Below are 22,344 nucleotides of genomic sequence, written 5' to 3'. Positions count from 1 at the left end.
ATTGTAAAAAATTCAGTTTTCCCTCATCCCAAACCCTAGCAAAATCAATCCACTCTCACTCTCTGTCTCTTTCTCTGCTCTCACTTTTCCTTCAAACCCTAGCAGTTTCTTCACCATGCCTCATACTTCGACGCCATCATCTCCACCGCAAATTAATATCATGCATTAACTTCCTTCAGATCTGTTCTCATAGTGGTGGAAACTGATAACGTTTAGGGTTTGATTATGTATCATTAAATGTTTAGTTTCAGAAGATGTGATTCCTCAGAGTCAGACATATTGGTGTTGACGTATTGTGATGCGCAATACAGATCATATGTTTCATCTATATTGGGCAACATTCAACACTGGCACTGTTAGAATCCCAATTGTGTATAGTTTGTATATAAGTTTTGTGGTATTTCTGAAACTCTTGTGCCAAATTTGATCACCTTTTGATATAATAGTATGTAAATAAATAACTTTGTGTTTATTTTCTAAAGTTAGTTAATTTATTAACTCTTGTAATGTTTTCTTTAGGTTTCAACAATTTTTGGGCAAGATGGAATGAAAAGAATAGTCAAAACAAGCTTGCAATGAGGTTGGAAAGTCAAAAGAGGAATTTTTGTGCAAGAAGCTCCGCTCAGCGGAGTTGAAGCGGACCCAGGCAGAGATTTCCCACAAGAAAGTTCGCTCAGCGGAGTTGAAGCGGACATGGTCAGGGACAAGTGAAAAATTACCCCCGCTCAGCGGACCTGCTCCGCTCAGCGGACCTTGAAGACAAATCAGATATTTTTACTGCTCCGCTCAGCGGACCTGCTCCGCTCAGCGGACCTACTTTTTCAACTTTTATTCTTAGCCACATAAAATTGATGATTAAGAGTGGTTAGCATAGTTTTGATCATAACACACACTTGGAAGAAAAGTTAGGGAAAGAGAAGAAGAGAAAACCATTTTTCTTAAGAGAAAATCAAGATTTCCAAACATCTTTCTTTGATCTTCTTGAGTTTGATGTCACTAAATCTTGGTTTGTTGCTTGTTGTTGAAGCTTCCATGGATATGGAGGGCTAAGTTTCATCTTGTGTCAAGATTAGAGGTAGTTAGTTTGTAAATATGTACTTTCTTTGATCTATTATGTATGAACTTGGTTAATGATTAATACATGGTGAATATCTTGTTATTTATGTTTCATTTGTTGTTTTGGATCATTATTGAGAGATATGTTTCAAAGCTAGACCTAAAAGATATTCATCTATCAATAAACAAACTCTAGAGATAGATTTGTGAGTTGATAATCACAAGTATCAAGCTTTTAAGATTATCATGTTGATTGTCGGCATGAGAGATCATCTGACGGTGAATATGATAATAATCACGATATTGCTTTAGAGATAAACGATATCGAGAGGATACGTGATTGTATTAATCATGAATAGGTTCATATATATAATCATTAGAGTACATATGAAGCAAACTAATGAACACTAATCTTGACACAGTTTTACCAAACCGTTTTTAAATCCTAAGTTATTGTCTTTAATTTCTTTTCATGCTATTTATCTTTCATGACACTAAAAACATCCAAAACCTTAACTCAAAATACACTAAGTTGTAGAACGGCGATAATATCGCATCAATCCCTGAGGAGACGATACTAAAAATACTTATCCTATACTTTCTAACAAAATGGCGCAGTTGCCGGGGATTGGCGTTAAGATATTATAAGCATAGCAATAGTTTTTGTGTGTTTTGAGTATAAATATTATTATTATTGCCTAGTCTTTGCTCACTTTTTGGGTAGTGTTTCAGCTCTGGTTTATGCGTGGGAGTGTACCAGCAAATCAGCTTCTTTTTGATCCAGAAATTGAAAGAACCGCAAGGAGATTGAACAGTAAAACCAGGAGAAGAAGGAAACTAGCCAAAGAACGAAGATTAGCCCAAGAAGCTACTACTTCATCAGCACCACAAGTTATAGAAGAAGAGATGGCAGGGCATGGAGAACAGGATCCACCACCGCCACCACCACCGCCTCCTAGAGCACCATGTGCTAACAGTCCGAGAAGAGCAGCCCAGTTTGCACGAAATGACAACAATGCAAGAAATTCTGAAATGAAGACTGGCATTCTTCAGCTACTTTATGCTAGTCCCTTTGCAGGGCTTGATCATGAGGACCCATATACACACTTGACAAAGTTTTATGAAATTGTTGGAGCAGTCGGAGCCCCTGAAAGAGAGGAAGAGCAGGTGTTTAAGAGATTATTCCCTCACTCCTTGATCGGCAAAGCAAAGGATTAGTATCTAGACCAACCCACTCAAACCATGACAAATTGGAATGAGTTAGAAGAAAAGTTTCTTGATAGGTTCTTCCCTCAGTCACAGTTACTTGAAGCAAAAACAGCAATTTCAGTGTTCTCTCAAGGCGTGAATGAAACTCTTAATGAGGCATGGGAAAGGTATAAGTCAATGTTGAGAAAGTGTCCTAGTCATGGATTTGATGAACTTACTCAGATTCACATTTTTCGTAATGGCTTACAACCACAACCTAAGCTTCTACTAGATGCTACAGATGGAGGTTCCTTGATGGCTAAGACAGCAGAGGAGGCAATAGAGATAATTGAGAAAATGGCCATAAATGATCATCAGGTGCAACATAATCGAGGAGTTGTTCAAAAGAAACCGGGGCTTATTGAATTAGGAACCAATGATGCTATTCTTGCTCAGAACAAGCTTCTTTCTCAACAAGTGGAGGAGCTTACAAAACAAATGGCAAGGTTACCTCAACAACTCAAGGAATTACATGATCCTAACAAGAACAAACAAGTTGCTTCGTGTGAGCTTTGTAGTGGAGACCACCCTACCGGATATTGTCCACCGGTGAATGAAGTGAATTACATGGCGAATCAAAATCAAGGAGGCTATCAACAAAGACAAGCTCCTTACCAAAACCAAGGTGGATACCAACAAAGGCCTAATGCACCACAATATGGCCAAGGGTGGAGACAAGATAATTATCAACAAAGACAAAATCCTTATCAAAAACAACCACCTTCTCAAGACAAGCCTTCAAAGTTGGAGGAGACTCTAAATCAATTCATGCAAGCAACAATGGCGAATCAAAAGAGTAATGAAGCGGCAATAAAGAATCTAGAGACTCAAGTCGGCCAACTTGCGAAACAACTAGCCGAGAAGCAAACCGGACCATCATTCACGGCAAACACTCAAACCAATCCTAAGGAGCATTGCAAAGCGGTTGTAACTAGGAGTGGGAGGGTGCTTGAAAGTGAAGTGGATAAGGAGATTGAGGAGGAGGAAGTTAGGATAGAAAAGGAGAAAGAGGTAGAAAGTGAAGTAGAACCAAAGAAAAATGAGGGAGTCTTAGTTGAAAATGAGAGTGAAGAAAAGTGAGGAAGAAAAAGAAAAAAATAGAGAGAAAAAGAGAAAGATTAAAGAAGGAAAGAAGAAAGTTATGAGTCCTCCCATTCGTAATTTACCTTACCCTCATGCTCCCTCAAAGAAAGATAATGAGAGGCAATATGCTCGCTTTCTGGACATATTTTGGCAATTGCAAATTAATATTCCTTTTGGTGAAGCTTTAGAGCAAATGCCAAAATATGCCAAGTTTATGAAGGACATCCTCACAAAGAAAAGAAGTTACACTGAGCCCGAAACGGTTGTCTTAGATGCTAAATGTAGTGCCATCATTCAAAGTACTTTACCAAAGAAGGAAAGAGATCCGGGAAGAGTGACTTTGCCGGTTACTATTGGTGACATTCATATTGGAAGAGGCTTGGTTGACACGGGTTCAAGTATCAATTTGATTCCTTTATCCATGGTCAAGAGGTTAGGCATTGTTGATATGAAAAATACAAGAATGAAACTTCAATTAGCCGATAAGTCTACAACTATGCCTTTTGGGATAGTGGAAGATTTACTGGTGAAAGTTGACAAGTTCTTTTTTCCAGTTGATTTTGTTGTCATTGATATGGAGGAAGATGTTGATACCCCATTGATTCTAGGAAGACCTTTTATGAAGACGGCAAGGATGATGATAGACATTGATGATGGTTTGATGAAATTGAGGTTCCAAGATGAGGAAGTGTGTTTTGATCTCTCAGAAGCAATGAAATATCCAAATGATACAAGTGATTGTTTTAGAATTGATGCTATGGAGGAAGTTATCATGCAAGTTAAAAGTCGAGCTCATGTGTTCAATCCTCTTGAGAAAACATTAACTAAAGCTCTTGATGTTCTCAACGAAGAAGAAGAAAAAGAGATTGAAGAGTGTTTGCGAGATCTTGATGTTTTTGAAGAGATAAGTCCTTTTGAAGCAAAGATGGAGGAGTTGAAAGATGAGCCAAAGGTGGAGGAAACTAAGTTAGAATTGAAGATGTTACCACCCCATTTGAAATATGTTTTTCTTGAAGAAGGTGGTAAGAAGCCGGTGATCATTAGTGGTTCATTGTCAAAGAAGGAGGAAGAGAAATTAATTCATGTGTTGAAAGCTAACAAGGAGGCGATAGGATGGGTTCTTTCCGATCTAAAAGGAATTAGTCCGGCCTATTGTATGCATAAAATTATGATGGAGGAGGATTTTAAACCGGTAGCTCAACCTCAACGCCGGTTGAATCCTACAATGAAAGAAGTTGTAAGAAAGGAAGTGGTGAAACTATTGGAAGCCGGAATGATTTATCCTATTTCCGATAGTGCATGGGTGAGTCCAGTCCAAGTGGTACCGAAGAAAGGATGAATAACCGTGATCACAAATGACAAGAATGAGTTGATTCCGACAAGGACCGTGACGGGTTGGAGGATGTGTATTGATTACCGAAAGCTTAACCAAGCTACTAGGAAAGATCACTTCCCTTTACCTTTTATGGACCAAATGTTAGAAAGGTTATCGGGTCAAGAGTTCTATTGTTTCTTGGATGGCTACTCCGGGTACAACCAAATTTCGGTCAATCCGGAAGATCAAGAGAAAACGGCGTTCACTTGTCCCTTTGGAATTTTTGCTTATAGGCGAATGCCGTTTGGATTGTGTAATGCACCGGCCACTTTCCAAAGATGTATGCAAGCTATCTTTTCGGACTTCATAGAAAAGACAATGGAAGTTTTCATGGATGACTTCTCCGTTTTTGGAGCTTCATTTGATCTTTGTTTGAAGAATTTGGATGCCGTGTTGAAAAGATGTGTTGAAACCAACTTGGTCCTCAATTGGGAAAAATGCAATTTCATGGTTACCGAAGGCATAGTTCTTGGTCACAAAGTCTCTTCCAAAGGAATTGAAGTCGACCGAGCAAAAGTGGAGGTTATTGAAAAGTTGCCACCGCCAACAAATGTCAAAGGAATTCGAAGCTTCTTAGGCCATGCGGGATTCTATAGAAGGTTTATCAAGGACTTCTCAAAGATTGCAAAGCCTTTGAGCAACTTGCTCAACAAAGATAAGTCTTTTTTTTTGATAATGCATGCCTTTTAGCTTTTAATGAATTGAAACAAAGATTGACTACCGCACCCATAATCATAGCGCCCGATTGGAAACTTGATTTTGAATTAATGTGTGACGCTAGTGATTATGCGGTAGGAGCGGTGTTGGGTCAAAGAAAAGAAAAAAAATTTCATGCTATACACTATGCTAGTAAGGTTCTTAATGAAGCACAAATTAATTATGCAACAACCGAAAAAGAGCTACTAGCTATTGTATATGCATTAGAAAAATTTAGGTCCTACTTAATTGGTTCGAAAGTTGTTGTTTACACTGACCATGCAGCGATAAAGTATTTGCTTACCAAGCCGGATTCAAAGCAAAGGCTAATCAGGTGGATATTGTTGCTACAAGAATTCCACTTAGAGATTAGAGACAAGAAAGGAGCGGAAAACTTGGTGGCGGATCATTTGTCAAGGTTGGTAAATGAGGAGGTAACAAACAAAGAAGAAGAGGTTTTGGAATCATTCCCTGATGAAAAGTTGTTCATGGTGGAAGAAAGGCCGTGGTTTGCTGACATGGCTAATCACAAGGCATCGAGATGGATACCGGAAGATTGGAGTAAAAGTCCAACAAAGAAGTTCCTTCATGATGCAAAATTTTATGTGTGGGATGATCCATACTTGTTCAAAATTGGTGTGGATGGTGTGTTAAGAAGATGTGTGACAAGGGAAGAAGCAATGAGAATTTTGTGGCATTGTCATAACTCACCTTATGGTGGGCACTATGGTGGACAAAGAACGGCGGCAAAAGTTCTCCAATCCGGGTTCTATTGGCCGACGTTATTCAAAGATGCCTACTTGCATGCACAAAGTTGTGACAATTGTCAAAGAAGTGGTGGAGTGAGCAAAAGGAATGAAATGCCATTGACAAATATGTTAGAAGTGGAAGTATTTGATTGTTGGGGAATAGACTTTGTAGGACCATTTCCTTCGTCTTTTGGTTGTGAGTATATATTGGTTGCGGTTGATTATGTTTCAAAGTGGGTGGAAGCAATAGCATGTCCGAAGGCGGATGGAAAGACCGTAATCAAGTTCTTGAAGAAAAACATTTCTACAAGGTTTGGAACACCAAGGATTCTCATTAGTGATGGTGGCTCACATTTTTGCAACACACAGTTTGAAAAAGTCTTACAACAATATGGTGTGAAGCACAAAGTAACAACAGCTTACCATCCACAAGCTAATGGTCAAGCCGAAGTGTCCAACCGAGAGATCAAAAGAATCTTGGAAAAAATAGTTTCTTCGTCAAGAAAGGATTGGTCACAGAAGTTGGATGATGCTTTATGGGCTTACCGTACGGCATAAAAGGCACCGATTGGTTTTACTCCGTTTTAAATGGTTTACGGGAAGAGTTGTCATTTACCCGTGGAATTGGAGCATAAGGCATTTTGGGCCTTGAAGTTGCTTAACTTTGATCCTAAGGCAAGTGGTGAAATGAGAAGATTGCAATTGCTTGAGATGGAAGAATTGCGATTACAAGCCTATGAATCCAACAAAATCTACAAGGAGAAAGTGAAGGGATATCACGATAAAAAGATTGTGGAGAAGGAGTTCAATGAAGGCCAAATGGTTCTTTTGTTTAATTCAAGGTTGAAGTTGTTTCCGGGCAAATTAAAGTCGAAGTGGTCGGGTCCGTTCCGAATCAAGCAAGTAAAAGACTATGGAGCGGTTGTGTTAGAAAATCCGACAACAAATGAAAGTTGGACTGTGAATGGTCAAAGACTCAAGCCGTATCTTGGTGGTGAAGTCGATCGAAGTTCAGAATCCGTTCCGATTTTTGATCCGTAAAGCCGCCTCGGACCGTCGAGCTAACCGACGTTAAACAAAGCGCTAGTTGGGAGGCACCCCAACGTTGTAAGTATTTCTGTTTTATGTGTTTTGGGACATTTGAAAAGTCGGTGGAGAAAGAATCGAGTGGAACAGACTGAGAAAAAACCAGAAAAACCAGATTTTCTGTCATCCGCTCAGCGGACCCCCTCCGCTGAGCGGACCTGCTAAAAACCAGAAAAATAAAAAAGGGCCCAATGGACCGAACCGGTCCAAAGGCCCATTTAAGACAAAGGTCTGTGGCTGAGCGGGTTCAGAACCCTAACTCACCACAATTTTGAAACATCCTTGCCTCCACTTGATTTCTTCTCCATCTCCACCATTTTCAAAGCTTCTAGTCTCATTTTCTCTTCAATTTCTTGGTGTATTGTGTTTTTCTCCATTTCCAAACAAGGTATGTGATGTTTGATGTGATAATTTTGTGTTTAATGTATATTAGGGTTTGTATAAATTTGTTTCTTTTAGAAATTAGGTTGTGATTTAGTGATAGGATTACTAATAGATTGTGTTTTAGGTTGTGTTAATGTAAGAAATTGTGTAGATTTTAGGATTAGATTTGAGTAGGATTTTGGTTTTAGGGTTTGCTTTTATATCCTTCATCCCCTGAACTGTGCTGTTAATTAACTGTATTTTGGAATGGGGTTTGAAACCCCATGGTTGTTCTGGTGCAGACCTGTTTTCTGCAGGTTTTTTTGAATTTCTGCGCAGGTCCGCTGAGCGGACCCCCTCCGCTGAGCGGACCCTGCTGAGTGCAGAATTTTGCTTCTGTTTTCTGTTGGTTGTGGAATTGGTTAGGGCCTAGTGCAATGCTACAGATGGATATGTTACATTTTATAAATGTTGCTTGACGATGTTTGTTCGATGTTATGTTGTTTTTTTTGTAGATGTCGTCAAGAAGTGATCGGGGAAAGCCAGCTAGGCAATTGGCAGGTTCAAGCTCAGGAGCTGCTCCGCAACCACCCTTCGATTCACATAGGTTCCTAGGTCCAGAGCAGCAGGCAAGGTTTGAGAAGTTGGTTGGTCGAAAGATTTGGCCTGAAAAGGTGTTTGACCTCCCACAAAGCGGTAACTTTTATCAGTTTCTGGAAAATATTGCGGAACGCAAGTGGGAAGCTTTGATCTCTCCTGACTCTCAAATCAATGCGGACATCGTGCGTGAGTTCTATGCTAATGCGATTCCGATTGAGGGAAGGGTGTACACTTACATCTCTTATGTGAGAGGTAGGGGAATTTCTTTTTCAAGGGATGCAATTAACACTTTTTTGGGAAGACCTTCTCATCGTGCTGCAGGTGACAAGTGTGAGTATGCAAGGAAAAAGGCTGCAAAAACTTGGAATATGCAGGAGATTGCTGATTTGTTGTCTTTTGAGCACCGAGGGTTCACTCTTAACCCTTCCGGTTATATTCAGAAGATGGACAGGAAGAATATGACTCAAATGGCGCAGCTGTACACAGTCTTCCTCCTGAACAATGTCATGCCGAGAAGCCACACTTCTGACCTGACTATTGATATGTCTTGTCTTTTGTTTTGGATTATGACAGGTGGAGAGGTGGATGTGGCTCAAATCATTTCTGAGGAGATGAGGATCGTGGCTTCAAGTGGTACCAAGTCAGGGACAAAGCCTTCTGCTCAGCTTGGTTTTCCAAGTTTGATTATGGGACTATGCAGGAAAGCAGGTGTGGAGTTTCCTAATGTGGCAAGTATGAAATCCACTAGTGTTGTGGACACCGGCTATGTGCACAGGCATTGCTCTCCTAAGCTAGGTGTCCAGCAGCATCCTCAGCCACAGAACATGGCTCCTCCTGCTGGTGGTAGGTATAATGAGGAATTAGCTTGCAGGTACAATTGGGCGTATTTTGATGCCAACATAAGATCACAAGCTATGATTCATGATTCTCTCTGCAAGCTCTATCGCCACCAAGTCAATCCGGCGGATGTTCCCTCTTTTCCTACTAATGAGGAATATGAGGCTCATTGTGCATGGCCTGCGGAGATGCCATTTTTCAGAGAGGGGGATGGTGAAGAGGAAGAAGAGGAAGGAGATGGCATGGAGCAGGATGATGAGGAGGATTGAGGATATCCAGTGTCGATTTTTATTGTTGTTTATTTAGTTTATGTTTAGTTCTATAATACTTTGATTTTACTTTTTGTTGTTGAACTAGTAGCATAATTTCCTATTGCTTTTGTTAGTAACTACTTTTGTGCCATCCGTATGAGGATGAGGTTTGATGTACTTTGGTGGCCGTGGGTGCCACCCGAACATATTTTGTAGGCAACTTATGCCTTTGTTGATTAAGTATTTTGTTTAAGTAATGTGTGTTTGTGTGGGTAATTTATGCCCTTGTTGTTATAATATTGTGTTTTAGTAGTAGAATAGTGTACATATATTATATGTTAAGGTGTATATAATTTTTTTGTGTTTGTCTTGGAATAGAAGTGATGCTCTAAAGAAGAAAAAGTGATAAGGTGTGTCAACATCAAAAATTTGGATGGTGATGATGATATTCTTGATGATGTTCATACCAAGGTAAGTATTTTGTTGCTTTGTAGATTATAAGGTGACTATGAACTAAGGGCTTTACACAAAGTTTTTATCACATTGCATTCTAGAAATTTTGTTTGTGTTTGAATCAAAATTAGGACAAAACTAGATAAGTGAGTGGACTTCCATTGAGTACAAAAATAAGAGTGTTCTAGTGATTGATGTTAACTCAAATGATTCATGTTTAATCTTGCTTTGTATGAGACATTAGAGCTTAGAAGGGATCTAGGCAAATTTTTTTGAGTAGTATGAGAAAAACCACCCTAATCAAGGCTACCCGCCCGTGAGTGTGTGATCTTTTGTAACCAATTTTGAGCCTAAATTTTTGTTTTGTCAGGTGACTCAAAGGAAAACACAATGAATTTTGATAAAGAGAAGTGATTCACATGACAATTTCTTTGGCAAACACTTAACCCAATAGTACTTGAACCTTGAATGGAAAGCATTGATGTCTTTATAGATGGAAATGTTTAAAGTTGGGGAGAGATGTTTCTTAAAGAGAAAGAAAAGAAAGAAAATGGTGGTGCAATGCATTCTTTGAAAAAGGAAAATCAATGAAAAAAAATTGAGAAAGAATGAGCATATGATAAAGAGAAAAAGAAAAATTCAAATGATCTATGGAAAAGAATGCATTGTATGGTGAAAAAAAACAAAAGGGTAAAATATTATTAGTGTTGTACATAAATAATGCTTTCCATGATCATTCACCCTTTTTGTTTCAATGGCCGTGTACATATAATATCACTTGTTTGGAACCCAGGCCAAGTTACAACCAAATGAAGTCCTCAGTGATCTTTGTCTCTATTGTCTCGTGTGCATAGTATAGATGAATATATGAATTGTTTTGGATGTGCATCATTACTAGTGAGTGTGATTTGTCCCTTATGCTATCATGGCAATTGTCCTTCAATTATTTTGTGAAGTGAAACATAGGTGATTCATTCATGAACATTATCTTTTTAATGCAATTGTGTTGAAATGTTTGTGTTTAGGAAATGTTTCATAGTCATGTTAGAATCTTGTACAAGCAAGGAAGACTTATCTTGTAGGTATGTAACTCAAGTTTGAACCATTCAATTGATGTTACTAACCTTGTGTGATGTGTTGATATTTGCTTCTGAGCTAGCTTTGTTCGAGGACAAACAAAGATCAAAGTTGGGGAGAGTTGTTAGAATCCCAATTGTGTATAGTTTGTATATAAGTTTTGTGGTATTTCTGAAACTCTTGTGCCAAATTTGATCACCTGTTGATATAATAGTATGTAAATAAATAACTTTGTGTTTATTTTCTAAAGTTAGTTAATTTATTAACTCTTGTAATGTTTTCTTTAGGTTTCAACAATTTTTGGGCAAGATGGAATGAAAAGAATAGTCAAAACAAGCTTGCAATGAGGTTGGAAAGCCAAAAGAGGAATTTTTATGCAAGAAGCTCCGCTCAGCGGAGTTGAAGCGGACCCAGGCAGAGATTTCCCACAAGAAAGTTCGCTCAGCGGAGTTGAAGCGGACATGGGCAGGGACAAGTGAAAAATTACCTCCGCTCAGCGGACCTTCTCCGCTCAGCGGACCTTGAAGACAAATCAGATATTTTTACTGCTCCGCTCAGCGAACCTGCTCCGCTCAGCGGACCTACTTTTTCAACTTTTGTTCTTAGCCACATAAAATTGATGATTAAGAGTGGTTAGCATAGTTTTGATCATAACACACACTTGGAAGAAAAGTTAGGGCAAGAGAAGAAGAGAAAACCATTTTTCTTAAGAGAAAATCAAGATTTCCAAACATCTTTCTTTGATCTTCTTGAGTTTGATGTCACTAAATCTTGGTTTGTTGCTTGTTGTTGAAGCTTCCATGGATATGGAGGGCTAAGTTTCATCTTGTGTCAAGATTAGAGGTAGTTAGTTTGTAAATATGTACTTTCTTTGATCTATTATGTATGAGCTTGGTTAATGATTAATACATGGTGAATATCTTGTTATTTATGTTTCATTTGTTGTTTTGGATCATTATTGAGAGATATGTTTCAAAGCTAGACCTAAAAGATATTCATCTATCAATAAACAAACTCTAGAGATAGATTTGTGAGTTGATAATCACAAGTATCAAGCTTTTAAGATTATCATGTTGATTGTCGGCATGAGACATCATCTGACGGTGAATATGATAATAATCACGATATTGCTTTAGAGATAAACGGTATCGAGAGGATACGTGATTGTATTAATCATGAATAGGTTCATATATATAATAATTAGAGTACATATGAAGCAAACTAATGAACACTAATCTTGACACAGTTTTACCAAACCGTTTTTAAATCCTAAGTTATTGTCTTTAATTTCTTTTCATGCTATTTATCTTTCATGACACTAAAAACATCCAAAACCTTAACTCAAAATACACTAAGCTGTAGAACGGCGATAATATCGCATCAATCCCTGAGGAGACGATACTAAAAATACTTATCCTATACTTTCTAACAGGCACCGGTGGTGGTGGTAAAACGCGTTCTTCTGAATTGGAAACACTGAAATAATATTTCACTTTTATGTTCATATTCTTTTTCTCTTTCAGTTAGGGCACAACGAAAACGCACTACTTCTAGGTATCTCTCAGCCCGCGTCGCAGTCAAAACAACATCCACCATGAATCTTGATAGGTTGGTCTTCTCATATGTGTGTTTTCCTTTGATACGTAGATTACTGATTCTCCTTTATTTTGTCATATGATTGTTTGAAAATATTTATTCATTTAAGTTCATTTTCATTTCTATTACTCGGTTGTATTTTTTCCAGATCCAGTTTTTAGGTCTCAAGGTGTGAAGATTTTCATGTTCATTTCCTTCTTCCAAATCTAATTTCTTCCCTTTTGATCTATAATCTGACAGTGCAAATGTTACACTTACTGGTGAGCCCTCAAGTGTTACATGAACCATGATTTTCTGTTGGTTATGTTATATAATTGCTAGACATTAAGTTGGTGATCTCTATTTTGGGTTTTTTGTTTTAGGTTAACTTTTATGCTATGAATTTTATTATAGGTTAACTTTGATGCAAAGACTGAGTATGATAAGATCCAGAATTACTAAGTTCTACAAGAGGTTTTCAACAAGCTGATAAGATCCAGAAGGTAAGTGTATGGTGAGAAGTATGTTAAAAGGCAAGCATTTACCTAAAGAATCGAAAGAGAAGAAGTTCGACAAGAAGAAGTCAGAGGTGATGCAGACCCAAATAGACCTCAAAGAACAAAACACGTGCCTGCAAGGTTGCAAGAATGTGTGATTACATCAGATGATGTAGTCAATGATGAAGGTGAGCTGGTACATTACGCTTTCTACGCAGATGTCAAACCTGTCAATGCAACTGAGGCATTGAAGGATTCAAAGTGGGTGAAAGCTATGAATCAATAATTGAAGTCCATCGAAGACAACAATACTTGGTCACTTATCGAATTTCCTCAAGGCAAGAAGGCAATTGATGTGAAGTGGGTATACAAGGTGAAGTGTAATCCCAAAGGTGAAGTGACTCGACACAAGGCAAGGCTTGTGGCGAAAGTATTTCTTCAGAAGGAAGTAATTAACTTCGATGAGGTTTTTGCACCTATTTCCAGGATCAAAACGATCAAGTTGGTTGTTGGTCTGGCGAACATGAACAATTGGCACATGTGTCAGATGGACGTTAAATGTGAATTCCTGAATGGACCCTTAGACGAAGAAGTCTATTTTGCACAACCAGTTAGGTTTGTGAAACATGGCGAAGAGAGAAAAGTATACAGGCTGCATAAAGCCCTGTATGGACTGAAGCAAGCTCCAAGAGCTTGGAATAAGAAGATCGACAGTTTCCTAAGGGAGAAAGAATTTGTGAAGTGCACAACTGAGTATGGGGTATAGGTAAGAAAAAGCAAGAGTGAATTGTTTATACTATGTCTCTATGTCGATGACTTGTTGATAACAGGTAGCTGCAAGAAAGAGATCGAAGACTTAAAAGGTGATCTCAGCAAGGAATTCAAAATGTCATATTTGGGCAAAATTTCATACTTCCTTGGCATCGAATTCTACAAGAGTAGTAGAGGCTTGATGATGCATCAAAGAAGATATGCAAGTGAAATTCTTAAGAGATTTGAGACGGAAGAATGCAATTTGATTTCGACACCTACAGAGCCAAAACTGCAACTGTCGAAGGAATCAAATTAAAAGGATGTCGACCCAACCCAATATAGAAGACTTATTGGGTCATTGAGATACCTTTGTCACACAAGGCCTGACTTAGCATTTAGTGTAGGTATGATAAGTAGATTCATGCAGAAGCCAGAGGTATCGCACCTAGCAGCGGAGAAGAGGATACTGAGGTATCTGAAAGGAACCCTCGACTATGGCATTCTGTTTCCTGCAGTTGATGAGGGAAAAGAATGTAAATTAGTGGGTTACACCGACTCGAGTTGGTGTAGTGATGCTGAGGATCAAAAATCCACAGCTGGTTATGTGTTTATGCTAGGTGGTGCACCAGTTGCTTGGAGTTCGAGAAAGGAACCAGTAGTGGCACTATCATCGTGCGAAGCAGAGTACATAGCTGCTTCTCTCTGTGCGTGTCAAGCAACATGGATGGTGAACTTGTTCAAAGAGATTACAGGTAAAGATCATGGAGTAATTACTATGAAGATCGACAGCATGTCAGCTATCAACCTGGCGAAGAATCCAATAGCACATGGTCGAAGAAAGCACATCAAAATGAGGTTCCACTATCTTCGGGAGCAGGTAGCTAAAGGGAAGATGAATCTGGAAATATGCAGAACTGAGAATCAGATTGCAGATATCATGACGAAGGGAGTCTTGGTCGAAATATTCAGAAGACTAAGAGCTATGATGAATGTAGATAGCTTCGACACAATGAATTAGGTGGTGTGTTAAATTGTAATTCCTTGTGTCGAAGCAGGTTGTTGCTCGAACACAAGGTGTGTCGAATAAATCTATCAAAGTGTGGAAACAGTTTATTACACACAAATTTGATTAGAATTGATTTAGGTCTAAAATAGGTATTTTTGGGCTTTTATGTTTTGGGCTTTGACTTAGGGAGAAAACAAACCTAAAACAATAAATAGAGGGAGTAACCCCTATTTTGAAATAACTTGTATTCACAGAAGTTGCAGTTGCAAGTGAATAGCAGATTTTTCACAGTTTGTAGATCATTTGTTTATCTTATGTGAAGTAGCCTCCTTGATCGTATATGCTTCTTAGTTGGGTGGATATGTCTTTACCTCTCCCATAATTGATTTTATGGGCTTTTGAGGTTTTTCAAAGACTTGGTATGGGTAAGAAATCTTGTATATGTCTACTTTTGATATTCATGGCCTTAATTATTTAAAAAATGTGTGGTAAAATCACTTTTTTAGAACAAATTTGTTTGTAAATTACAAAGGAAATTTGGTAATTAGTTTGACTTCGATGTGGATCCATTCTCATGTTTCACATTTGTCTTTTTGAATGTGACATATGGTGTTGTTTTCTATCTGTCTACTCTTTTTCGACCTTTTGTTTAGCCAGTTTTATCACTTTTAGAACACCGCTCCTACTCTAGCATTTTGTATCTTATTCTTCTATATATATATATATATATATATATATATATATATATATATATATATATATATATATATATATATATATATATATATATATATATATATATATATATATAAAAGGTTTTCATCCAGTTTGACCATTGTTAATTAAAAAATTTAACTCAGCATTTAATCAACCTAAACTAAGAAAAAATCATTCAATAATGCATGGATATATAATATATATCCTTTACTAGTTTCTTTATTTAAATTATAACAAATACACAATTTATACACTCCTTAAATTTAAACACTTCAAAAATACTTAAAACATCAATTCAAGAGAAATTTATACACTTTCTTTCTATCCTATTGATTGTTATAATTAAAGAAGCTATAAATTGAGGTTAAGTATTTATAGTTGTGAATATTATAGCATATACACATATGTTTGTTTGTCTGAATTGAGTAGAAGATTACTTATATGCTAAAATTAAATATTTTCTATCTAGATAAACTTTACTTCTAAATATGAAGTTGATCCTACTCCCACACAACACCTGTTTATTAAATTTATTTGAAAATATATTAAAAGATGAAAATTTAATATAACAATAAAATAAATAAACCCTATCATAACAAGTGGTGTTAATAAAGATTAACAAGTAAAGGAATAGGGGATAAATATTTCAATTTATTGATTTAATGGAAAAGTATCAAGTATTATGGAATGAAACCCATTTGAAATCTAAGAACAAGGGGAAGAGAATAGACGATTCATTCATTGTCTTGTTTAATCATTTGCCAAACTCTCCACATGTAGGTGGAGGTGCATGTTCTTAGGTAATAAAAAGTGATTTTTATATTATTCATTTAATTTTTTTGAACTTATAAACTACCATAACCACTTCTATTTATAGAGATGAATACATGGCTGATTGTTATCTACATTTATCCATGTATGGGAATACTCTCTTGATTATATACATCCATGCAATGCTAAATGATATGGTCTATAATACTTGCAACTTAAGTTACTCTTCTAATACTCCCCCACAAGCTCATGGAGAGGGGAGAACCACGATTTTGAGTTTGATGTGAAGCTTCTAAAAAGTTGTATTTTCTAATGGTTTTGTGAGAATATCTACAACCTGCATAGAGCTTGGAACATGTTGAATCTTTATGAGTTTGGAAACAACACGTTCACGCACAAAGTGAATGTCTTGCTGATTGTGTTTAGAGCGAGCATGAAGAGTTGGATTGTCAGATTAGAGGGTAGCACTGAGATTGTCGAACAAGAGCGTATGGAAAATAAAAGGAACACGAAGTTCCTGAAGGAGAGACTCGAGCCATAGCAAATAAGATGTCGTGTGAGACATGGCACGATATTCTGCCTTCGTGCTTGAGCGAGTTATCAAGTTCTGCTTCCTAGAGCTCCACAAAACAAGATTTGGTCCAAGAAAGATATACGAGCTTCAGGACGATCTAGGCACAAAGTTTCACTTATTAGTTAGGAGGAGATTTATCCCCCAGTGTATCTCGAAAGTAGAAAAAATATAAGTCATTCGAGAGAGCTTGGTGGTGTTAAGAATGGTTCAAATGGGGGTTCTCTTAAGAGTAAATTAGACGGATAGAATATAATTCATGTTTATGCTAACAGAAGAGCGGAGACAATACAAATACAACTTTTTTCTCATGAAGCAACTTTGCAAGAAAGGAGTTAGTTCCCTCCAAGACGTGGAGCACCTATCATTGAGATCACTCGCACAATCAGAGTCACTATAAGCACAAAAAGAGAACTTGCAGGAAAGTGCAACTAGAGACAGCAGAAAACCATGATTGATAGTACCACTTAGATACCTCAGGATATGTTTATTGATCAATACCGAACCTAAAATTTACACAAATTTGATATGACCAAAATAAACCTAACAACATAAGATTTATATGAAAACGGTAAAAAACTTAAAACATTCAACTATACATAAAATTTAAAGGAGATACGGAGAGATAAGATTGCACCAGGGTTTAAATTTGGTTCCATGTGTTCATCATTGCTTTGCACCTTATTCAATCTCCAGTGGTGGACCATCGAAAAATTCGTATTCTTCCATTACTTTGGAAATTTTACAATGTCCATTTTATACAATCAAGGAACCGGATGTTGAAATTAAAAACAAAAATTATCAACTTCAATTTGAATATTTACTTCTTCTATTATACACATCCCACACAACTAAAATTCCAATGTCTTCCCTTAGTCTTGATTGTCGTCTTACTCAAATCCATGATCTGCTCTAAGCATTTGTTGTGCAGTGATCTTTACTCAATCATATTGATACATTGTCTGAGCTTTTTTCTCATCCGGAAAAACATAAACTCCCAACTTTTTTCTGCAACAACCTTTACTTAGTTCTATCAAAGTCTTAGACGGAGAAAATCTTTTCTTTTTGCTCTTGCTAGATTTTCAATTCTAGGCATTACCACACAACACTAATATTGACCTACAACTCAAGAGTTTCACAAACATCAATGATAAGAGATCACCCTTTATGATAGATTTCACTTTCTATAATAATTGAGAAGAAACCAACTCATAATATCTTGCTAATGGTTAAAGATAAATGTAGATTCAATTTACTTGTGTTTGTGTGAGCTTTGATAGCTAAAAACTATGCTTGAAATACTCTTAAAAGTTATAATGTTGTCACTAGCGTTTTTTTAAATGACACCAAAACGATTTATATATGTGTTTGAGATAGAGCACTAAAAGTGAGTAAAAATATCCATTTTATTCGAGTCAAGCGTAATGGATATGCTTTGAGTCTATGGAGAATTTAGGATTCAAGTTAGTGATTTGATTCGAAGAATCATGTGATTCGAATCACACAAACTAAACCAAAATATGGTATTTTATATGAATTTTTATTCGACTCAGCCTTTATCTTGATTCGAATTATGCTTACTTTTGATTCAAATCAGAGAACCTTATGATATGAATCACATAGGAAATGGGAAAAACCTGAATAATAATTTATTGATTCAAATCATGCATATCCTTGATTCGAATCACACTTCAAAAAGTTACTATATTAAGAGAAATGAAGTGTTTCATTGAATTTAAGATTGGTATAAAAGATAAGATAGAAAATGAGACAAGCAACAACACCAAAATACTATAGGGGCTTGCATGACATGCATTATAAATGTGTCAACTTGAGCATTCAGTAAAGCATGATAAATGGTCTCCTTTGTGTTCGCCCAGAAACATTGCACCTTATCAAATTTTCATAAAACTACATAAATCGATATATTAGACTCATTACAACTTCTCCCCTTTTGCACAGTCAAAAAGAGATGGATAGAAATGGAGTCTAAGCTCATAAATCCAACAAACACTAAAAATAATCCGTAGAAAATTGTGTTAAGAATTAGCTAAAGAAAGGTATTCACATAATTAGAAGATTAAATCATAGATGGAATACATTATTAATAATGTCAAATGCAACAAATATCATAAAAGCTGAAATGAATATTTAGTAGCAAAACACAATGGTTACAACACACATAACTTTGGAAGAGGGATAAATAATGCATGAACATAGCAAAAATGATTTCAACATGAACATAATCGAACATTTCATTTTACAAGATCTTAAATGCACAATAGTGGAGTTAAAAATTTGTCAAATTTGGATGAAGAAGCAGCATCCTATACACATATATCATCACATATAAGATAGAAAAGATAAAGGATTAAATAATGACATGATAGATTTTAGAGAGATCATATTAATAGTTTTGTAAAAAAATAACTTGATGCACAAGAAATCATTAGTGAAAAATAAAATACGTAGAAAACTTGAAATAATTAAAGAATCAATCTTTATTCAAAACAAGATGGGTCAATTATCCCCAATTCCCTACGGATTGTATGAAAAAGTTCTACAATTTTGTAAAAATATCAGCAAGTTGAATTTTGTTGTCCACATATTAAAAAAGAACACCCCCTTTTTAAATGATTCCTAAGGAAATGGTGCATAATCTCAATATGTTCGGTCAGTGAATGAAGAACTGTATGCTTAGTTAGGATTATAGTGCTAGTGTTATCACACTTGATTGGAACAAAACCTAGTTTTAAATTGTAATTTAGTAGTTATTGTTTTAGCCAATTTTTCAAGTGTTATCACACTTGATTTGAACACATTTGTAGAACTGTATTTTTTTTGTTAAAAATGTCCAATTTTTCAACAAAAAAAACTATGTTTTTCTAACTTTTTGGAAATTTAGGGCAAATCATAGATCGTACAGTTATACAAAAAATGGGAAAATTGGCCAAATCACATATTGACAAAAATTGGGGAAAGACAAAAAATGCATATTTCACAAAAAATACAGACATTGAAAACACGTTCTCAAATCATCCCAAATGTTATCGATTTACTATAACGACCATCAAATTCATCACAATTATCACAACAATTGTGCATCAACATATTATAACAACAAATACAATAAGAATTATTCACATATATCAATAACAACCATCTGATGATGACCATAGGGGATTTATCTCAAATCTTATTCGGTCACCACAGTAAACACATAAAACAAATTTATTACTTGATCGATGCCATTGGAGTTTTGTCCATACCCCATTTGGCCAAACATATCATAGAAATTATAGAAAACACAAAAATCCTCCATGGCGTTGATGGGAGGGCAAGGACTCTTTGCCATCCTGGTTGTCTAATTCTCACCCATAGGTAAAGTAATCCACTCTTACCTCGAATGAAATTTTTTTAACAAATTATGACTAATTCTTCATGTTCCTAAGGTCGCTCTCCAAGGCTCCACATATCCCAATTTCACCTTTCCCACGATCGGCCGCTTTTTAAATTTTCTAACTTTTTCTCGTACCCTAGCTCTAGCCTCTCACGTTAGAATATATATATATTATGCTAAATGTTCCAATTGTCTCCACACACCCTTCACTTACATCCGTTTCTCAAAAATTTGGATCTTACATATTTCTAAGGGTGACAACCAAATAATCCCATAATTATTTTATTCCATAAAATTATATTTTCTAAACCGGATGTAACATTTTTATTTTAATTAAATAAAAATTGCGTTTAAATAATTATTTAATAAACACTATAGTTATTTCTGTTAATTCCAATTATTTAATTATTTTAATAAATCATATTTTATTTCCCCCACTCTCGAGCTCAATATTTCCCGTAATTACTAAATTACTAAAATATTAATCTCACAAAACATCACAATAACTCAACAATTAAGTAAATCATACAATACACATATAAGCATTCAAATAATTAAATAAAATATTAATCTAAAGTTGGGGTATTACGCTAAGTCCTCGATCATCAACAAGTGAAAGCACATTCACTCATTCCTTCCTATTTAGATTAAAAGTATATTTTTTCAATTCAAAATTATTTTTATTATTTTTTATATTTTAGAATATTTGGTTTCTATTTGTATATTTTATGATAAATAAAAATAAACAAATTAAAACAAAATAAATAAATAAAATCTAAAAAGGGATTAAAAATTAATTGAATTCTATTTTTGGTGTTTTTGTATCTTTGTATTTTAATATTAAATAAAAACACAAAGTGAGGGGAGCAAATAATAGACCTTTTTGTTGAAATTAAATAAAAAATTAGATATAAAAATTAATAATAATAATAATAATGATAATAATACATTATAATAATACTTAAGGATAGAATAAAAAAATATATCTATTAAATAAATAAGATACATCTTAGTTAAAATTTATTTTAAAGAGAAAAAAACATTGTAAATTTTTTTAACGGTATTTAGACCTCATACTAACTATACTTTATAACAATATAAAAAATAAGAAGGAAGAAAGAAAGAAATTAAAACTTAGAATATTCCAAATAACAAGCATTTAAAATACCTATCTTTTCCATATCTCAACAAAACAACTTAAACAATCATCTACACAAATATCTCATGCAAAAACAAACAAAACATGAAAATTTCAAAATAAATCCTAAACCACTATTCTGCAACGAAAAGAAAGTGACTAACATGGAATGTCGTGACCAATGTAAGCGGCCTCATCTCTCCTTTTCTTTCCCTTTTCTTTGTATTTTGTGGTTTTGATCTTGAAGGCTTAGGGCTTTTAGAGCAAGGTTTGTCTTCGTTGTGAAGAAAAACCTTTTAGTTTTTTTTTCTTTGAATTGTGAACGTCTGAGACATTCCACCATGTGAAGTAGACACCTCTGTGTCAAACAAACTAGCACTAACTCGTGGCCTGGAGCGCATTGCCCTCTCTCTAAGAACAAGCACATGTTAGGATACATGACAATGCCTCAAATTCTCCTAATTTTCAACCATTGTTCCTATTATACAAAAAATAAAATAATATCAAAATCAAGGCAAGTAAATTTTGGAGATGCATCTCCGTAAAATAGGAAAGCAAAATCCAGAAAAATTCAGAGTTGCATCTCCATAAAACTGGAAAGGCAAAACAATCTAAAAAATTCATGAGATCTATCTCCGTAAAAATGTGTGATAGCAAACATTGTACTGAACACCAACAAATTTGTACGCATGTCTAAAAAAAATACCTATTTTGAATGTAACTACAAACTAAGTAAAAATAAATGGGCTTAAGGCCTTACTTCTATAAAGAAGAGTATGAAAAAAAGTAAATAAAAATAAACAAAAGACAAAATGAACTACAAAATGGTGGTACAATCAGAAAATGCTATAGGCACAAAGGAGGGGATCCCACAAGAGTCCATTGAACAATCAAGAGGAGTGTGGGAAGACTTCTTCTTCCACAGTTCCGCATTTAGTTACTATTCCTGTAGCAAGAAAAATGGAAGAAAAAACTTCCAACAAAATTGTAAAAATGTCATAATTTTCTCAATTTTTCATGGAATTAAACAAATGAATAATGA

Source organism: Vicia villosa, linkage group LG5 (assembly GCF_029867415.1).
Source record: "Vicia villosa cultivar HV-30 ecotype Madison, WI linkage group LG5, Vvil1.0, whole genome shotgun sequence".
In the NCBI taxonomy this organism is placed as follows: domain Eukaryota; kingdom Viridiplantae; phylum Streptophyta; class Magnoliopsida; order Fabales; family Fabaceae; genus Vicia; species Vicia villosa.
The sequence above is the reverse complement of the archived record's forward strand: the minus strand, read 5'-3'. Positions refer to the sequence as shown.